Source organism: Bubalus kerabau, chromosome 2, assembly GCF_029407905.1.
Source record: "Bubalus kerabau isolate K-KA32 ecotype Philippines breed swamp buffalo chromosome 2, PCC_UOA_SB_1v2, whole genome shotgun sequence".
NCBI lineage: Eukaryota > Metazoa > Chordata > Mammalia > Artiodactyla > Bovidae > Bubalus > Bubalus kerabau.
The window spans coordinates 6,177,598-6,195,917 of record NC_073625.1 but is presented as its reverse complement, the minus strand read 5'-3'; positions in this window follow the sequence as shown (position 1 = coordinate 6,195,917).

The following is an 18,320-nucleotide window of genomic DNA, read 5'->3' as shown; positions in this document are numbered from 1 at the left end:
GAAACCAACCCGGGAGGAAAGAACCTTCACAATTCATCCAGAGAATCCCAGGAATCCAGGCAGGGCTTTTAGGAGCTCGTCAATTCTCTTTTTCTAGCTGGTATCTAAAGGGTGTAGACAGAGAAGCTAAGGGCATGCCTTTCCATCTCAAATCATTTCTTTTTAAAATTATTTATTTATTTTTGGCTGTGCTGGGGCTTCATTGTGCTACGTGCGCTTTCTCTAGCTGAGGCCAATGGACACTACTCTCTACTTGTGGCTCACGGGCTTCTCATTGTTGCAGAGCATGGGCTGTAGGGTGCACGGGCTTCAGTACTTAAGGCTGCCAGGCTCTGGAGCGCAGGCTCGGTAGTTGTCATCAATAGGCTTAGTTGCTCCACGGTATGTGGGATCTTCTTGGACTAAGGATCAAACCAGTGTCCCTTGTGTTGGCATGAGGATTCTTTACCACAGAGCCATCAGGGAAGGCCTTAGGTCATTTCTTAGTGCTGTGGGAGGAGCATTTTCCTTGACCTTAGGCTGTACTACTTCACTGCTGCTTCAGACCCAAGTCTTTAATTGCTACAGAGGGATCCCTGCCCTCGTCCCAAGGGGTTGGTGGTCTTCACAGCAATTTGCTATCCCAGAAGTGACTCTATCCATCTTACTCTCTCTGATCCAAATGAGCATCATAGCTGGCAGCCACAGCAGAAAGTGGCTAATGAACTAGCTCACACCACGGTGTAAATGGCTTTGAATAGGTTTAGCTGTCTCACATGAAGCAAAAAAATTAATCCAAAGAAATGAATATATTATGCAGAGTTTCAGATCCACAGGACTTTAGTTTGAAATGGAAAATACATCTTTTTCTTTTCTGTTTGTGTGTGTGTGCTCAGTTGCTTCAGTCGTGTTCAATTTTGCAACCCCATGGATTATAGCTCCTCTGTCCATGAAATTTCCCAGGCAAGAACAGGAGTGGTTGCCATGCCCTCCCTCAGGAGATCTTTCCTGCCCAGGGATCAAACCCATGTCTTCTGAGTCTACCGCATTGCTGGTGGATTCTTTACCACTGAGTCACTGGGGAAGCCCTTCCTTTCTGTTTGTGTGTGCTAAATCACTTCAGTAGTGTCCGACTCTGTGTGACCCTATGGACTTCGGCCTGCCAGGTTCCTCTGTCCATAGGATTTTCCAGGTAAAAATACTGAAGTGGGTTGCCATGCCCTCCTCCACGGGATTTTCCAGACTCAGGGATCGAACCTGTGTCTCTTATGTTTCCTGCATTGGCAGGAGGGTTCTTTACCAGGAGCACCACCTGGGAAACCCTCCTTTCCGTAAGGCTACTCTAAATCAACAGAAACCAAGGCATCAAGTTCCATTGATTGGCTAAGAGGTTGTCTATACAAGATACTCCCCAATGGATCACAGGCAGTGCATTTTCAAGACCAACCATAGGGCCAACTAAGTCCTGAGATAAAACCCTCTCCTATTTCAGAGAATGATCACATCCATATCAGAATGAAAACTTCTCATTTGGTGATGCTTTACATTGAACGCACACTGCAGATAGTGGCAAAAATAAATGAAAGCTTTGTGAAAGAGCAAAATATTTTATGTAACTTTGTTAGTGGTGGCCTAGTGATGTAATTTGACATTTTATATGGAAATCCAAACATATTAACTGAATAGGAAGATGGAAGGGAACTGGAGAAAGTGACAAACCTTTTAGGAATGAGAAGGGACTTATGGAGTTCACTATTTTGAGAAAAAGGTGGTTTTTCTTTCTCTCAGTTTAAAATATGTCAATTTCCTTTGAGTCGGTCCCTGTTGACAAATTTTCTGCTTGAACATTTCCTACTTGTTGATTCAATTTTGAACTTTTCCTACTTGAAAAGATTGCACAGAGTGTTTCTAATTAGGTTTAAAATACTTCTTAGTTCTGAAATGGAGGGCCATTAGATGTTGAAAATTGTAGCTATTCAGAACCCAATAGGTCAACCAGTAGACCTGTTCCCTTTAACTTTTGGAAGGAGAGTAGCTTAAACATATAGCTGTGTTATAGTCCTCTACATGGAAGAATATAATTTAATGATATGGGCTAAAGAACACTTTTTTCCCCACCAAGTTATGTTTTTCTGGCTCAGAATTACCTTCTTTGATGTAGAACTTGTTTTTTTCAGTCAAATCATAGACTCCTAAGACAAAAAGGAGCTTATACATATATCTATCCCATGGCAGGGCTTCTCAGGTGACTCAGACAGTAAAGAATCCACCTGCAATGCAGGAGACCCAGGTTCAATCCCTGGGTCAGGAAGATCCCCTGGAGGAGGAAATGGCAACTCACTCCAGTATTCTTGCCAGGAAAATTCCATGGACAGAGGAGCCCGGCGGGCTATGGTCCATTGAGTCGCAAAGAGTCGGATACGACTGAGCGACTAACACACTCTCAAAGATCCAGAGAGCACTGCCCTTTCAACTCACAATTTTTTCATTAGCTTACACAGGTGCACAAAACAGATGTTCTCTGAAGGCAGGGGGTTTACTTCCAATGTTCTGTTCACTAAAGTGCCTGGTACAGTGTGAAGCACAGTAGAAATTCCACAATCATTCATTGACCCATTAAGTTTAAATGCTAAATCCTCATTTTTGAGAGAAAAGAGTACACACCACAGATGCCAAAAATCAGGTCTATCATACCAATATCCTAGGCCATAGAATAAGTTTCACTTTATACCAATTATAGTCACTGAGTTCTTGTGTTGGTTCTTATAAGCATCATAGCTGATGCATTGCCTCAGAACTCATAGGCTGAGAGGGTCACTTGCAGCCCACATCCCAGGGAAAAATACATTGTTGTCTAGGTCCAGGGTGTGGCAGCCAGCAAGCACAAAGCAGTGGGCTGCCCTGGGTTGGTACAGGATCCAAGGGGCTAGCTCCCAAGCCTCTGCTCACACCCCATCTGGCCTGATCCCACTGTGGCTGGAGAAACCTTGAAGAAGAGCAGGAAGCTCGCTGTTCTTTCCATGGAGTGGCTGGTGGGACAACCTTGCCTCCAATCCCCTCTCCTCATTCAACCTAAACCTCATCCTTGCTTAGACAAGCTCTCTTCTCCTGACTATAGAAGAAAGGGAAAATTCATGTTGTATGCGTAGAGAGGAAAGCAATTTAAATACTGCATGAGGCCTCATTTTACAAGTTAAATCTCTTATAGTTGAGTCAAGTGATGCTTGAATTTGACCACTTAGAAGCTGGGTGTCAATGGTAGTGAGTTTTGTTTCCAAGTCCGTGGTTCAAACCCCTTGGCTGTTTATCAAGGTCATGGAAAGTGGAGGGGTGCTTTTGATGATACTAAGGTCTGCATCCCCGCAACTGCAGATAATGAGTTTAGCTCAGAGTGGGGCTCAGGCATGTGCATTTCTTTAGAAAAGATCCCCAGAGAATTTTGATGAGCATTCAGAGTTGGAAACCATCATTTCAAGATAGCACCATGGGGACAGTGCTTAACTGCTCAGTTGTGTCTGACTCTTTGCAACTCTGTGGACTGTAGCCTGCCAGGCTCCTCTGTCCTTGGGGATTCTCCAAGCAAGGATATTGGAGTGGGTTGCCATTCCCTTCTCCATGGGATTTTCCCAACCCAGGGGTCAAACCTGCATCTCCTGCATTGCAGGCAGGTTCTTTACCATCTGAGCCACCGGGTAAACCCGTGGGTCTTGGACACTGAACAGAGAAAGTACACAGAGCAGAACAAACAAAAGAATAGTGTTGGGCCAAAATGGAGACATAGTAGAAAATGTTTTGAGAATCCAACAAAGGAAATTACACTTGGTAGAGGGAGGCACTGTTGGAATTCGGTCAGAAGATGCCTTGATAGCACCTGGAGCAAGAGGCAGGCTGAGTGGGCTGAGAGGGCTGCAGAGATAATTGGAACAGGTATCATTACAGGACTTTGGGCAATGAGATCCCATTTTGGATGGGAAAATTTCTTTAATTTAAAATTTTTTTATTATAGTTGATCCAAAATGTTGTGTTCATTTCAGGCATACAGCAAAGTGAATCATCTACACAAATACACATGTCCACTCTTTTCTAGATTTTTTTTCCATATAGGTCATTACAGAGTACTGAGTAGAATTCCCTGTGCTATACAGCATGTCCTTGTTATTTAACTATTTTATATATAGTAGTGTGTAAAAAGTTGGCTTAAAGCTCAACATTCAGAAAACGAAGATCATGGCATCTGGTCCCATCACTTAATGGCAAATAGATGGGGAAACAGTGGAAACAGTGGCTGACTTTATTTTTCTGGGCTCCAAAATCACTGCAGATGGTGACTGCAGCCAGGAAATTAAAAGACACTTACTCCTTGGAAGGAAAGTTATGACCAACCTAGACAGCATATTAAAAAGCAGAGACATTACTTTGCCAACAAAGGTCTGTCTAGTCAAGGCTATGGTTTTTCCAGTGGTCATGTATGGATGTGAGAGTTGGACTATAAAGAAAGCTGAGCACAGAAGAATTGATGCTTTTGAAGTGTGGTGTTGGAGAAGACTCTTGAGAGTCCCTTGGACTTCAAGGAGATCCAACCAGTCCATCCTAAAGGAGATCAGTCCTGGGTGTTCATTGGAAGGACTGATGTTGAAGCTGAAACTCCAATACTTTGGCCACCTGATGCGAGAGCTGACTCATTGGAAAAGACCCTGATGCTGGGAAAGATTGAAGGCAGGAGGAGAAGGGGACGATAGAGGATGAAATGGTTGGATGGCACCCCCGATTCAATGGACGTGTGTTTGGGTGGACTCCGGGAGTTGGTGATGGACAGGGAGGCCTGGCATGCTGTGGTTCATGGGGTTGCAAAGAGTCAGACATGACTGAGCAACTGAACTGAACTGAACTGAAGTGTGTATATGTCAATCCCAATCTCCCAATGTATCACTTTTCCCCACATCCCATAAATTTGATTTAGAAATCTGTTAATCTGCTTCTGCTTTGTAAATAAGTTAATCTTTACCATTTTTTTAAGATTTCATATATAAGCAATATCATATGATATTTGTCTTTCTCTGTCTGCCTTAGCTTCACTCAGTATGACAATCTCTAGGCTGGACGGGGAAAAGTATAAAAATCAGTCTTTGGGGATGGCGAACATTGAAGAATGAGACAGAGAAGATGCACCATTTCCAGGCAAAGGAAGGTGTAGACATGACAGTGATGTTGGAAAGATACACCAACGTTTGCTTCTAAAGCCTTGAGTTCGAAGCCATTCTAGGCTATCTAAATAAAAACTCCCAGCTGGTAGTTGAAGAAAAGAGATTGGAGTCTGAATGAAAGACAGCTTGAGATTTGGATTAAGAAAACATCTAAAGAAGAGCATAGTGATGGGGGTGATGGATTCTCTAAGACAGAAAACCCAAGAAAAATGGAGCCAAGAGCCTCACTCAGGCTCTCGGGCAGCCTCAACAGGGGGAGCCGTAGCAGTGAGCTGCTTCCTGCATGGTTTTATTGAGATTGAAATCTCAGCCTTTGACCCAGAGCAACTCCGCTTCATGCGATCAGTTCAAAATCTTCCATTCAGAATTAAATGCCATCTATACACTTTCCTGATGTTGACCAATTAGCTCTAACCAGACGTTTTGTCAGACAGAAAAGAAAATGTATGCATAACAAGGAGAGACACCTTTGAAAACTGTGACCTTTCATTTTTCATATTTTATTCATCTTTTTTAGCAGAGAAGGTTAAATGCATTGTTATTCAAACTGTATTACTAATTCATTCAATTCACAGGAAAGACTTTGACACTTAATAGTTCTAAGGATTTTAAGCATTTTATTTAATTTTTAATTAACCAATTAATATTTTTTCTCCAGAGCTCCTTTTTATTTTAGGCTGTAAAATAATGGAGCAATCCAGGAATGGTTAACAGAGGATCTATGTGTGATGGCATTCAACAGGAAATTATACAAAATAATAATTAGCCTGGGTCTGCACATGGCTCAGCTGTCCTGTCATCAATTTTCTAGCTGAAAAGTGGGACAGCAATAGCTACCTGGCAGAATATTAAGTATAAATTATGCATCTTTCTGATGGCATATACAATAACCAATGTTATTCAAAAATATGAAAGGTCCTGAGGAAAGACTCACGCTACAGAGTTAAGTGAACACAGGAAGCCACGTTTATCTGCAATATGAGTCCAATTTTGTAAAGTACCGAATATTTTATGCACAAGGGCACTCATCAGGACAAATCATACTTAAAAGATTGTGATTAATTCGAAGTGATGAGACAATAAATCACTTCTATCTATCATTTCTTCTTTTTTAAAGTTTTCTGCAAAGAGCACGCATTACACTTGTATCACTGGCCCTGCTCACAGCGCCCCTTGTCCTGCTGTGTCTCACCGCGCGCACTGTTCCCTGAACCCGTGGTAGGCACGGCAGGAGCTGAGAGGCTGGAAGAAGATGCGAGGAGCCCTAGGAACTGCAGACGTGTTTATTCTCCCCTGGCTGGCACAACGTAGCAGCAGACATAACATAACACAACATAAGGGCAGACAGCCTTCCGGGGTTTTCCAGGTGAAGCCCGTATATACCTACAGAGCAAAAGCAGCCGGGGCCAAGCGAGTACCTTGTGAGGCGCATGCGCAGTGCTTATATGCGCGCTCAGCTGCCGATCATCGTTCACAAAGCGCCTGGCGAGAGGGACAGGCCGCGGGGAGAGAGCATGGCCCCGCCATCTTCGCTGATTTGCTCTTTTCCTACGATAAGACAAGTTTTATAAAGCCCATTTTTCAGGGCTCTTGTGAGGGTAAAAGATAATTGTACCAAAAGAAAGTATCTGTTAGAGAGCATGACACAGAATATGTGGCTTAGTTGCTGAGTCGTGTCAGAGCCCATATGATCATTTAAAAACCAAGAAAACGTTAGGGACTTCCATGGTGGTCCAGTGGTTAAGACTCTGTGCTTTCAAAGCACAAGGGAAAGGTTTTGATCCCTGGTTGGGGAGTTAAGATCCCACATGCTGTGTGGCTTAGATGGTAAGGAATCTGCCTGCAATGCAGGAGACTCAAATTCAATCCCTGGGTCAGCAAGATCCCCTGGAGAAGGGAATGGCTCCCTACTCCAGTATCCTTGCCTGGAGAATACCATGGACAGAGGAGCCTGGTGGGCTACAGTCCATGGGGTCAAAAAGAGTGGGACCCAAATGAGTGACTAACTTTCACTTTCATGCTGCGTGGAGTGGCCTAAAAATAGATAAATAAAAACTAAGAAAGTGTTATTAAACATTACTGAGTACTTAACTGTATTTCAGATAGGGCACATAGCACTTTACTTTTTTTTTTCTTTTAATTTTCATACTGGTCTTCTGTGATACGTACTGGCTGTACCATAATTGTAGAAATGTGGCAAGTTCACTGAGAATAAAATCCAGTTCCTTCTTTTACTTTTTAATTTCAGAAAGGGAACATTGTTTTAATAATGGCTTCTTCAGCGAAACGATGGTTAAATTTGATGTCAAAGAGCAGGCCTCTGTCAGCAGGCCCTGTGGGGGAAATCAGAGGGGCCCAGGAAGCTTTCAGTGTGGCCTGCAACGTCAGATTTCCCTCCATCTTGGAAATGCAGTTATCTGTTCCAACAAAGGAAAGCCAGAGACGCCTATCAGCCTGCAAAGACCTCAGATCCCAGGGATGAGAACAGAATGGGAGGCTGCTTCTTAGACAGCTCTGCCTCGGGCCACGCAACAACAACAATGGAACAGGACGGACCCAAGATGAGCACAGCCTGAGGAATAAAGGACAGAAGATTCGTGCTGGGCAGGATGGCGCTACTGCATTTTATCTGTTTCACTAGCAGTAAAGCTGACACCCTTCCCAGGTTTCTTTGTGGTGGCGGTTGACGTCCTGTGTTCTCTTGAAGCATTTAGGACTTAATTAAAATAGCCTAAATAGCCATCGTCTGTCAAGCTTATAATTCTCCTCGAAAATCTCTCTGTTCACCCCTTCATGAATTTCATTATAAGACAATCAAAGAGAAAAGCTCTGGAAACTGTCACCAGGAAAATAAATGGAGAAAAGGAGTGGAGAAGGGAGGAGGGGGCAGCGTCTGCGTTAGTTTGAACGGCAGCAAAGCCATTCATATTTTCAGCTTGCTTCTTTTCAGATGACGGAGTGCTCCGGCAGCTGTCTGGAGACGGCACTAAGTCTGTTGATTCTCCTGCTGCTCCTGTGACTGTTTCTTGTTGGCAGGAGAGGACGGGAGGAGGAGAGAGAACTCCGCCTTTTCCTATTGCTGCCGACCCCAAGGGGCAGGAAGGCTTGTAAGCTCTTTGAACTGTGCTCTGTTTCATCTGATGGAGGCTCCTGAGTGGTCCTGTGTGGGCCAGCAAAAGGCCTGTGTCTAAGACAGAGCACAGTCAGGATCCAGAAACTGTGGATACTGGAATTCCCACTGGTGGCTTTATATGTGTCGCTTTCATCCCTTTTCAGTATTAAAAAAGCTAAAGTTATTGTATTGATTTTAACATTATTCCTAGCTTCATTTTGGGGTACTTTCCTAAAGTTTACCTACCTTTCCCCTCACTTCTCCTGATTTACATTCTCTTGTGGCATTTTATGCATTATTGTGAGTTATCTTAAGTTATTTTTAGAAAAGAGTGAGATATTTTTAAAAGTTTAAAAAATTGCTTGTGGGCAATATGTGTGTGTGTGTTGGGTGGGGGTGGGGGCAGTGGTCCACTCAATATTTGGAAAGAAGGTTGTTCTCTAGGAGTAAAAATTTGCAACGAGACACAAATCTCACTTTCACTGGGATCATAGTTATTCACTGAATTTTTGGCATTGAATATAGATTCAATGGAGAAGGCAATGGCACCCCACTCCAGTACTCTTGCCTGGAAAATCCCATGGACAGAGGACGCTGGTGGGCCGCAGTCCGTAGGATCCATAAGAGTCGGACACGACTGAGCGACTTCACTTTCACTTTTCACTTTTCACTTTTCTGCACTGGAGAAAGAAATGGCAACCCACTCCAGTGTTCTTGCCTGGAGAATCCCAGGGACAGGGGAGCCTGGTGGGCTGCCGTCTATGGGGTTGCACAAAGTCGGACACGACTGAAACAACTTAGCAGCAGCAGCATAGATTCAATATAATCACGTGCACTTAGGTAAAAGATGTTTAACACCAAACACTGATCCTGCCAATGAACTGAAGATGTCTAGTTTCTCTGTCTCTTTGGTTGAATCCCAGTCTGTGTTTATCAATTCATTTGGAAAATGGTACCCTGGGAGGCTTTGCAATGGCCAGACCATGGCCTTCCCTTGGTCTGTCTTTGGCTGGATTTTTACAGCATCCTGAGATAACATTCTGACTGTAATTAGTTCATTTTGGAGTTGACCCTTAGGAATACCAGAAGGGAAGAAGAGGAGTAAGTCAAAGAAGGGAGGAGGCCTCTGTGGTCACTTGAGCTTCAATCCCCTTGGAAGGCTCTCAGAGACCTTGTGGGGATGCCTCGGAGCTGTCCCCCCGACAGTACTTATTCTCATGACTTTCCTAGGTGGCTGAAGATTGCTCCCAGGGGACTAACTGCACAGGACGTGGTCAGGCTGAGTAAATTTCTTTGGCCAAAGAAAGCTTTCAGGCACATAGTTGCTGATGCTGGCTGTCGAAGCTCTTGGGGTGCATGAGAATAGTGACCTCCAACAAGATCTGGGGGTGGGCATTGGCTATAGAAAGCTTCAGTGATGCCTGCATAGAAACTGCATTCTTTAAAAAAAAAAAAATATTTGTTATGGGTCTTAGCTGTGGCACGAGGGATCTTTCTTGCAGCCCACAGACTCTCTAGTTGTGCCTCAGGCTCAGTAGTCACAAAGCACAAGCTTAGTTGCTCTGCATGTGGAATCTTAGTTCCGTGACCAAGGATCGAATCTGGGTCCCCTGCATTGCAAGGCAGATTAACCACTGGATGACCAGGGAAGTCTGGGGACTGTGCCCTTGCTTTCCATGCATCTGCCTTCTGCGGCTGCCCTGTTTATTCACTGCATTCATTGATTTTGATCCTGATTGTCACATTCAACTTTATGAGATTGATCCATGTTAAATCACTCAAGAACACTGAGGGGTCTTAGAGTAGTAATACTTTTTTAAAAAGATTTTAAGAGAAAAAGCACTGAAACTGTGATCACGGCAGATAGCACAATTTTATCAACCCACCTTCCATGTTAGAATTGTTTTCATTTGAACTATACGTGGTGACTGGGGAGGCTCGGTAACCCGGCTCAGGGCTGCTAACAGGGCTTATAACAGGCTTCTAGCACAAGAATAGTAATTCAAAGAGAGTAGCAGGCACAGGCAGCCAAAGGCAAAATAAACCCTAAAAACCAAAACCAAAACCTGAAAATGGAAAAGGAATGCATGAATGGTAAAAAGGGACTAGAGGAGGTCTAGATGGAATATGGCCAGTGTCAGCTAGGCAGATTCATTATGCTTCAAATAAACATGTATAGGCTTCTTTGTCAGTCACTTACCAAAAGAAGCTGTAGTTGATGCAGACAGGAAAACTGAGGGCATAAAACGATGGTGATCATGAGCTTGGTGCTTTCTGCAAAGCTCAAGCAGTATTCACGTGTAATGCTACCCTAGCTAGTGAAATGCTCTAAAGAATTGAAAACGTGGTGTGGTAGCCAGACTCCAACATGGTCCCCAGTGACCCCCTCTTCTGCTCTTTTACGCCCTTACTTAGGCTGTTCCACTGAATAGAGTTAGCCTGTGAATCCAAGAAGATCCTGCAGAAAGGATGGGGTATCGCTTATGAGATTAGGTCACAAAAATCACTGTCGCTTCCATCTTGTTCTTGGAGACAACACACTCTTGAGGAAATCAGATATGGTGTCATGGGAGGAACACACGCAGTTGAGCAGCTGAGTGGTGACCTGTTTGCTAAGGAACTGCGGCCTTTACCAAGAGCCAAAGGCATTCACATTTCGGTGAGGAGGGAGCTACTTGGGGAGTGGATCTTCCAGTACCAGCCAGAGCTTTCTTCTGAGCAGTTCTGGCTGACATCTTGACTATAATATTTGATAAGAGACCCTGAAGCCAAATAAGGCCTCTGTATCCCAACACCAAGGTAAATCTCAGAGACAAAGTTTTGGGTGAAATAGAAAATACTTTACCTCTTTGACAGGCCAAGAGGGCCACAGTGGGCTAATTCCCTCAAAACTGCCTTGGAGGGTGCAGTGAGGAGTCACAGTGTTCAAGGAGCAGGGCTCGATCAGCTCACACACATTCTTCTGATTGGTTCAATTCAGGGCAGTCAGTCACTCAGTCGTGTCTGATTCTTCATGACCCCAAGAACTGCAGCACGCCAGGCCTCCCTGTCCATCACCAACTCCAGGAGCTTTCTCAAACTCATGTCCATCAAGTTGGTGATGTCATCCAACCATCTCATCCTCTGTCATCCCCTTCTCCTCCCACCTTCAATCTTTCCCAGCATCAGGGTCTTTTCAAATGAGTCGGCTCTCTGCATCGTGGTCAAAGTATTGGAGTTTCAGCTTCAACATCAGTCCTTCCAATGAATATTCAGTACTGAATATTCATCTGATTGGTTGGTGAGGAGGTAATTGGGAGTCAGCATCATCAACCTTCTGATTCCAACTGATTTGGGTCTACATGTTTGTGGGCAGCAAACAGGTAAAACTTTTCCCCCTGATGGGGGTTTCTGTATCTGCAAAACAGCGTGAAGACAATGTTGCGTGTGTCCCTTGAGGGGGAGCCAAGGCCCTGCCCCAAGGCTGCACCGTTCTTTCTTCCCTGTTCCTCCCTTGTCTCTGCATTCCTGCCCTACCCTGATTAGCAGGAGTCTGAACCTGCCCCTTGGAACTCATGGAGGTCATGGAGGCTGGATGAAGCCTGTTTTCTATAACCAAGAAATGGGGCAGGACTTCCCTGGTGGTCCAGTGGTTAAGACTCCACACTCCCAATGAAGGGGGTCTGGGTCTGATCTCTGGTCAGGGAACCAGGCACCACATGCCACGACTAAAGACCCCACATGCCACAGTGAAGATCAAAGATCCTACACGCTGCAACTAAGACCTGGAACAGCCAATAAAATAAAATAACTGCTGAAAGAAATGGGGGACATAGAAAGGCTTTCTTGCCCAATAGCCCCACAGGGTCCTGCTAGTTTTCAACCATGGGACAGCCAGATAGCTCAGCTATGCCACTTTGGAAGTTCTGTTCCACAGAAACTGTATGAGACAAGAAATGTTGTTTTAAGCTGCTAAATTAGGGGGTCCATTTTTAAAGAGCAATAGATAACTAATACATGTGGTAAACCACCTACATATATATATAATTCCCAGAAGAATTTGTCCTTTCCATATATATATCTCCCAAGTGGAAGTCTACTGTTTTGAAGCATGAATACCTTCCCTTATCTCTTCCTTCCTTCCTTCTTCTCCCCCTTCCTCCCTCCCTCTCTTTCCTTCATCGTGGACCAGGAAATGAGCTAGGTACCTGAGTATATTGTCCCAGTTCTCTAGAGGCTTCATCTGAGGCCTACAGATTTCCTAAAAATCCTTGGGCTTGCCTCAGGTTTATCAGCTTCTGCTCTCAGTATTCATGGAGAATACAAAGCTGAGTGGAAAAGCTATTTGCACATCTAGCTAAAAGCCTGAGCAAAAATGAAAAATGTTAAAATGAAGACAGGCTCTCTAACCAAATACACTTAAACACATGATTCTGTCAAAAACCAGTGAATCTGTCTCAAAAATGATGCCCCCACACTGACCTAACAGCACCAGGGAAAAGATAAGTCACTGCCATGTATCCAGTGTCGGGTATCTTTTTTTTTCTTTTTGACAAGGCTGTTCAGTTTTGCCTTTGTACATGTTTTCAGAAACAGTAACTCCCTCGTGGATGGAGGTAATTGTGTGCAGTACCCAACACGCTCTCTGTTCAGAGTCTACTCCACACAAATAGGCACTTAGTGCCTTTTATTTGGATGAGGATCCAGCTGCAATATTATGGAAACTCAAGAGCGCAGTCCAATATGCGAATTCAGAAGCTCTGATGCTCTCTTTCCCAGAAGAATTTGTTCTTTTCAAAAACAGTGTTAGCACTGAAGCCATAAAAACACTAATCTGTCCAGTTTTTTTCTTTTTTCAACTTATATACTTCTCTTATTTCCCACTTCAGGGAATGTAATACTAGAACTGAGCTCAGATGTCCTGCTTTGGGCCTTCCCAGGTGGCTCAGTGGTAAACAATCTGCCTACAAGACCGGAGACAGGGATTCAATCCCTAGATAGGAAAGGTTCCTTGGAGAAGGAAATGGAAACCCACTCCAGTATTCTTGCCCGGAAAATCTCATGGACAGAGAAGCCTGGTGGGCTACAGTCCATGGGGTTGCAAAGAATCAGACACAACGGAGCAACTGAGCACTGACACACACTAATCACTAGTGATCGTCAACCATCCTGTGTGACTTTTTGCCATCTGTATATCTTTAAATCTTTCACCCATTTTTTTTGACTGTCTTGTTTTGTTATTATTTAGACAGTCCATTATATATTCTGCTTAAAAGTCCTTTAATAGATACATAATTTGTAGAAACATATCTTTTTATTCTTAAGAATGACATCCAGAGAGATAATCCTTACTTTCAATGAAATCCAGTTTATACATTTCTTTTATGGATTATGATGTTGGTGCATATAAGAAATCTTTGCCTAACCTAAAGTCACAGAGAATTTTTTCAGTGTTCCTTTTATTTGTTCTATAGTTTAAGGTTTTACATTTAGCCTAACTTTTAGTCTATCACCTCCTTGAGTTATTTTTGTGTATGGTTTAAAATAGAAATCAAGGCGCTTTTTTGGGGGGACATCAATTTTGGTTTGCATTTTTGAATGTTAAAATTTTCAGGTCCTTTTATCGAATAACATATCCTCTCCCCGCTGTATTGCCAGTATATCCTATATGTGTGAGTCTACTTCAGGACACTATATTTCGTCCCACTGATCTATTTGTCTAAATTTATGCCAGCATCATACTGTCTTGAAATCATGTAGTACAACCTTTCTAAATTTGTCATATTTTGTCAAAGTTGTTTATAGCTAATCTAGGTCCTTTGCATTTTCAAGCAACGATTTGAATCAGCTTGCCAATTCCTGTTAAGTGTCTACTGGGTGACCGAATGACTGAGCACACACATTTGGATTTTATTTGGTATAACACTGAATGGATAGATAAATTTGAGGGGAAATGACATCTTACACATATTAAGTCTTCCAGTCCTCAATGAAGGTACATCTCTCCATTTGCTTAATCCATCTTCTTTATTTTCTTGCAGCAATATTTGTAGCTTTCTATGTACAGGTCTTACATATTTTATATGACACTTATCCCTATTTTATATAGTGATGGCATTGCAAATGGTATTATCAAACTTCAGCTCCAGATTTTTTATCACCAGTATATATTAAATATATGGTATATTGATCTTTGTTTTAGTATGTTGACCTTTGATCCTGCAATTTGCTAAATTTATCCATTGGGTCTAGGAACATTTTTGTATATTCTTTGAGATTTTCTTCAGAATTAATTATGTTGAAAATGAAATGAAAGTGTTAGTCACTAAGTCGTGTCCGACTCTTTGTGACCCCATGGACTCACCAGGCTCCTCTGTGCTTGGAATTCTCCAGGCAAGAATACTAGAGTGGGTTGTCATTCCCTTCTCCAGGGCATCTTCCCAGTCCAGGGATTGAACCTGGGTCTCCTGCATGGCAGGCAGATTTTTACCACCTGAGCCACCTTATGTGTATATAAAGACCGTTTTTCATCTTCCTTTTCAATCAGGATGCCTTTAAATTTTAAAAATAGTAATTTTAGATTTACAGAAGAGTTTCAAGGATTATACAAAGTTTTACTTGGTGTTCCTATAAAGTTGACATCTTACATTTGTGATGCCTTTATCAAAAATAAGAAGTTACCTTCAACACAATACTATCAACCAAACTAGATATTATTGCAAAATGTTTCTCTTACTTTTTGATAATTTTCCTTGTTGAGGAGTCTACTGTCCTTGGCACTAATATTGCCATTCTTATAATTTGTGTTTTGTACAAATATATGCTTTCTATTCTCAATTTTTACCTGTGTGAATGAGTATATTTTAAATACATTTTATATAGAAAATATACAGCTGAGTTTTGCTTCTTAGCTTAATCTGATAATCTCTGGTTTTATCTGAACTGTTAGGTGACTACACTGTTATCTACATTAAAATGTAGATTAAAGGGTCAAAAGTTGAGTTTACACCCAGCATTTTACTATATTTTCTCTTTGTTTCATCTGTTTCTTCCCAGTCTTTCATTCTTTTGAATTAATGCTTATATTTAGTAGTCCCTTTCTGTTGGCTTATTAGCTACATGTCATTTTTAAAAATGATTTAATTGTTGCTAAGAGTTTAAAATGTAGAATGCACTTCTTTTGCTAATAGAACTCCCTATATATAATAGTGTGTTACCTCACTTATGAGACCCATACCTCAGTGAACCCAATCCTGTCACCCCTCCAGTACTTTAATAGTTCTCATAGTTTTACTCATATACATACTATAATCCCACAGCATGCTGCTATTGGGCTTTCCTGGTGGCTGCTCAGTGGTAAAGAACCCACCTGCCAAAGCAGGAGATGCAGGTTCAATCCCTGGATTGGGAAGATCCCCTGGAGAAGGAAATGACAATCTACTCCAGTATTCTTGGTTGGGAAATTCCATGGAGAGAGGAGCCTGGAGGGCTACAGTTCATGGGGTCAAAAAGAGTTGAAAAGAACTTAGCAACTCAACAACAACATGTTGCTATTAATTGCTACTATTTTTGATTTAACCAATTTTTTTTTTTGAGGAGAACTTCAACTTATTGAAGATTTGTGTGGATAAAAACTTCTAGGATCTACAAAAATCATCGGGATCATTCATAACTTGTAACCAAATATCTTGAAGATAGTAACCATTAGGTCATCATCTTTGGATTTAACCACATATTTGCTATTTTATCATATCCTTTTATTGATTAGAGTTTCTATCTAATATCATTTTATCATCAGCCAAACATCTTTTAGTATTCCTTTTAATGAGGGTTTACTAATAAATTAACTCGGTTTACTTTGACCTAAAAAAATATTTATTTTGGCTTTATTTTTGAAGTATATTTTCCCTTAACACAGAATCCTAGGTTGACAGATTTTTTTTCCTTCCTTTAAACAGAGTAAAGAGGTTGTTTCATTATCTTGGCTCTTGCATTATTTATGATGAAAAGTATGCATTTATTTTTATCTTTTTTTCCCTTTGTATATAATGTGCTCTTTCTCTCATAGGTGTGCATTTAAGATTTTCTCTTTATCATTTATTTCAGCAATTTGGTTATGATGTACTTTGGTATAATTTACTGTGTATTTATTCTGGTTGGTGTTTATTGAGGTCATGGATCTGTGGGGTTTACTTTTCAACACATTTGAAAACTTGTTAGCTTTGGTCATTCTTCAAATATTTTTGGTGTTTCTTTCTTCTTTCTGGGACTTCAGTTACTTATACGTAAACCACTTGATAATGTCACAAAGACCTATGTGGTCCTGTTCATTTATTTCAAGTATTTCTCCCTCTGAACTTGTTTGGATCATTTCTACTGCTCTGTCTTCAAGTTCCATTGACGTTTATCGTCAGCATCCAGCCTGCAGTTAAGCCCATACAGTGAAACTTTCATTTCAGAAATTGTAATATTCAGCTCTAGAAGCTTCATTCGGTTCTTTTTTTTATATTTCTATTTCTCTTTTCAATATGATCACAATTCCTTTAGCTTTTGGGGCATATTTGTAATAAATATCTAATCTTCCTGTGTGCTAATTCCATCCACAGGTGTATCCAATGATAGCAAGTATCTTTTAAGCAAAACAAAGTCAGTATATGAGGCAGAAACAGACTAGTAGTTTGTAGTGAGAATCCTGATGTCAACATGCCAGGCTGGACCACTGCCATGCAATTTCCAAGCAGATAATGTTTTTCTGTGTATCTGTGCCATTGATTGTCACATGAATATGAGTCGAAAGGGCCCTTTCTGGTTGGAGTTTCTTTTATTCTGATTTTAAATACAAATATTTATTCCCCATCCCCCTTGCTCAAGTAGTTTTTTATTTACCTGTGACCGCTGCTGCTGCTGCTGCTAAGTCACTGCGTCGTGTCCGGCTCCGTGCGACCCCACAGACGGCAGCCCACCAGGCTCCCCCGCCCCTGGGATTCTCCAGGCAAGAACACTGGAGTGGGTTGCCATTTCCTTCTCCAATACATGAAACTGAAAGTGAAGTTTTTCAGTCGTGTCTGACCCTTAGCGACCCCATGGACTGAAGCGTACTGTGACTAGAAGGTCAAAATTTTAGTCACTAAGAATTAAGTTAAAAGAAAAAAAAAATGTCAAAATTTCTCTCGGGCATTAGGTTTTGAAAGTGCCCTCCACTCTGCTCCTGCCTGGGCACAACTTATCTTACAGACCGACCATGAGCTCAGTGTTGAACTTGTTAATGGCTTGAAGGTGCACCCTCTGATGCGATGAAGATGAGACCTGGAACCTGTGATGAGGACTGAGGTGTGTCGAAGTTCATCTGGGAGGTGATTCCTGGCAGCAAGAAGAACGAGGAGCTGGGAAGAGGCAGACAGAGAAGTTACCAAAGGCCATCGGAGCGTGTAAGGTGCTTGTCTAGATCTGTGCCCTGGGGTTCGGTCTTGCCAGGGTACCTCTGAAGCACTGAAGCCAAGTCCAGGCTCTGTACCCCAACCCCGAGGTCAATCTCAGAGACAGAGTTTTGGGTGAAGTAGGAGGAAATAGCTTCACTGCTTTTCCAAGCACAGGGGGCCTCAGCAGGCTAATGCCCGCGAGACTCTGTCCCGCCCTGGAGGATGTAGTGCATTGTATAGAAAGGCTTCAAAGAGGATGTGATCAGCTCGTGGACAGTCTTCTGACGGGTAGGTGGTGAGGGGATCAGACGTCAGTATCACCAACCTTCTGGTTCCTTCCGGGCTGGGGTCTCCCTGCTTGTGGGCAGCACGCAGTTAATGTCACCTTCTGGTGGCAGTTTTCGTTCTGCTAAAGAGCTCCAAGATACTGCTGAGTATCCATTGAGGGGGACCAGGGCCTGGCCACTCGGCTTCTCACCTGCTCCTTCCTTGTCTCTGCCTCCCCTTCCTTCCCTGATTTGAGCTTGCCCCTTGGAGCTCAGGGAAGGCCGTGGAGGCTGAAGGAAGCCCGTTTCCTGTAACCCAGAAACGGGGGACATGCCCAGGAACCCCACAGGGTCCTGCTCA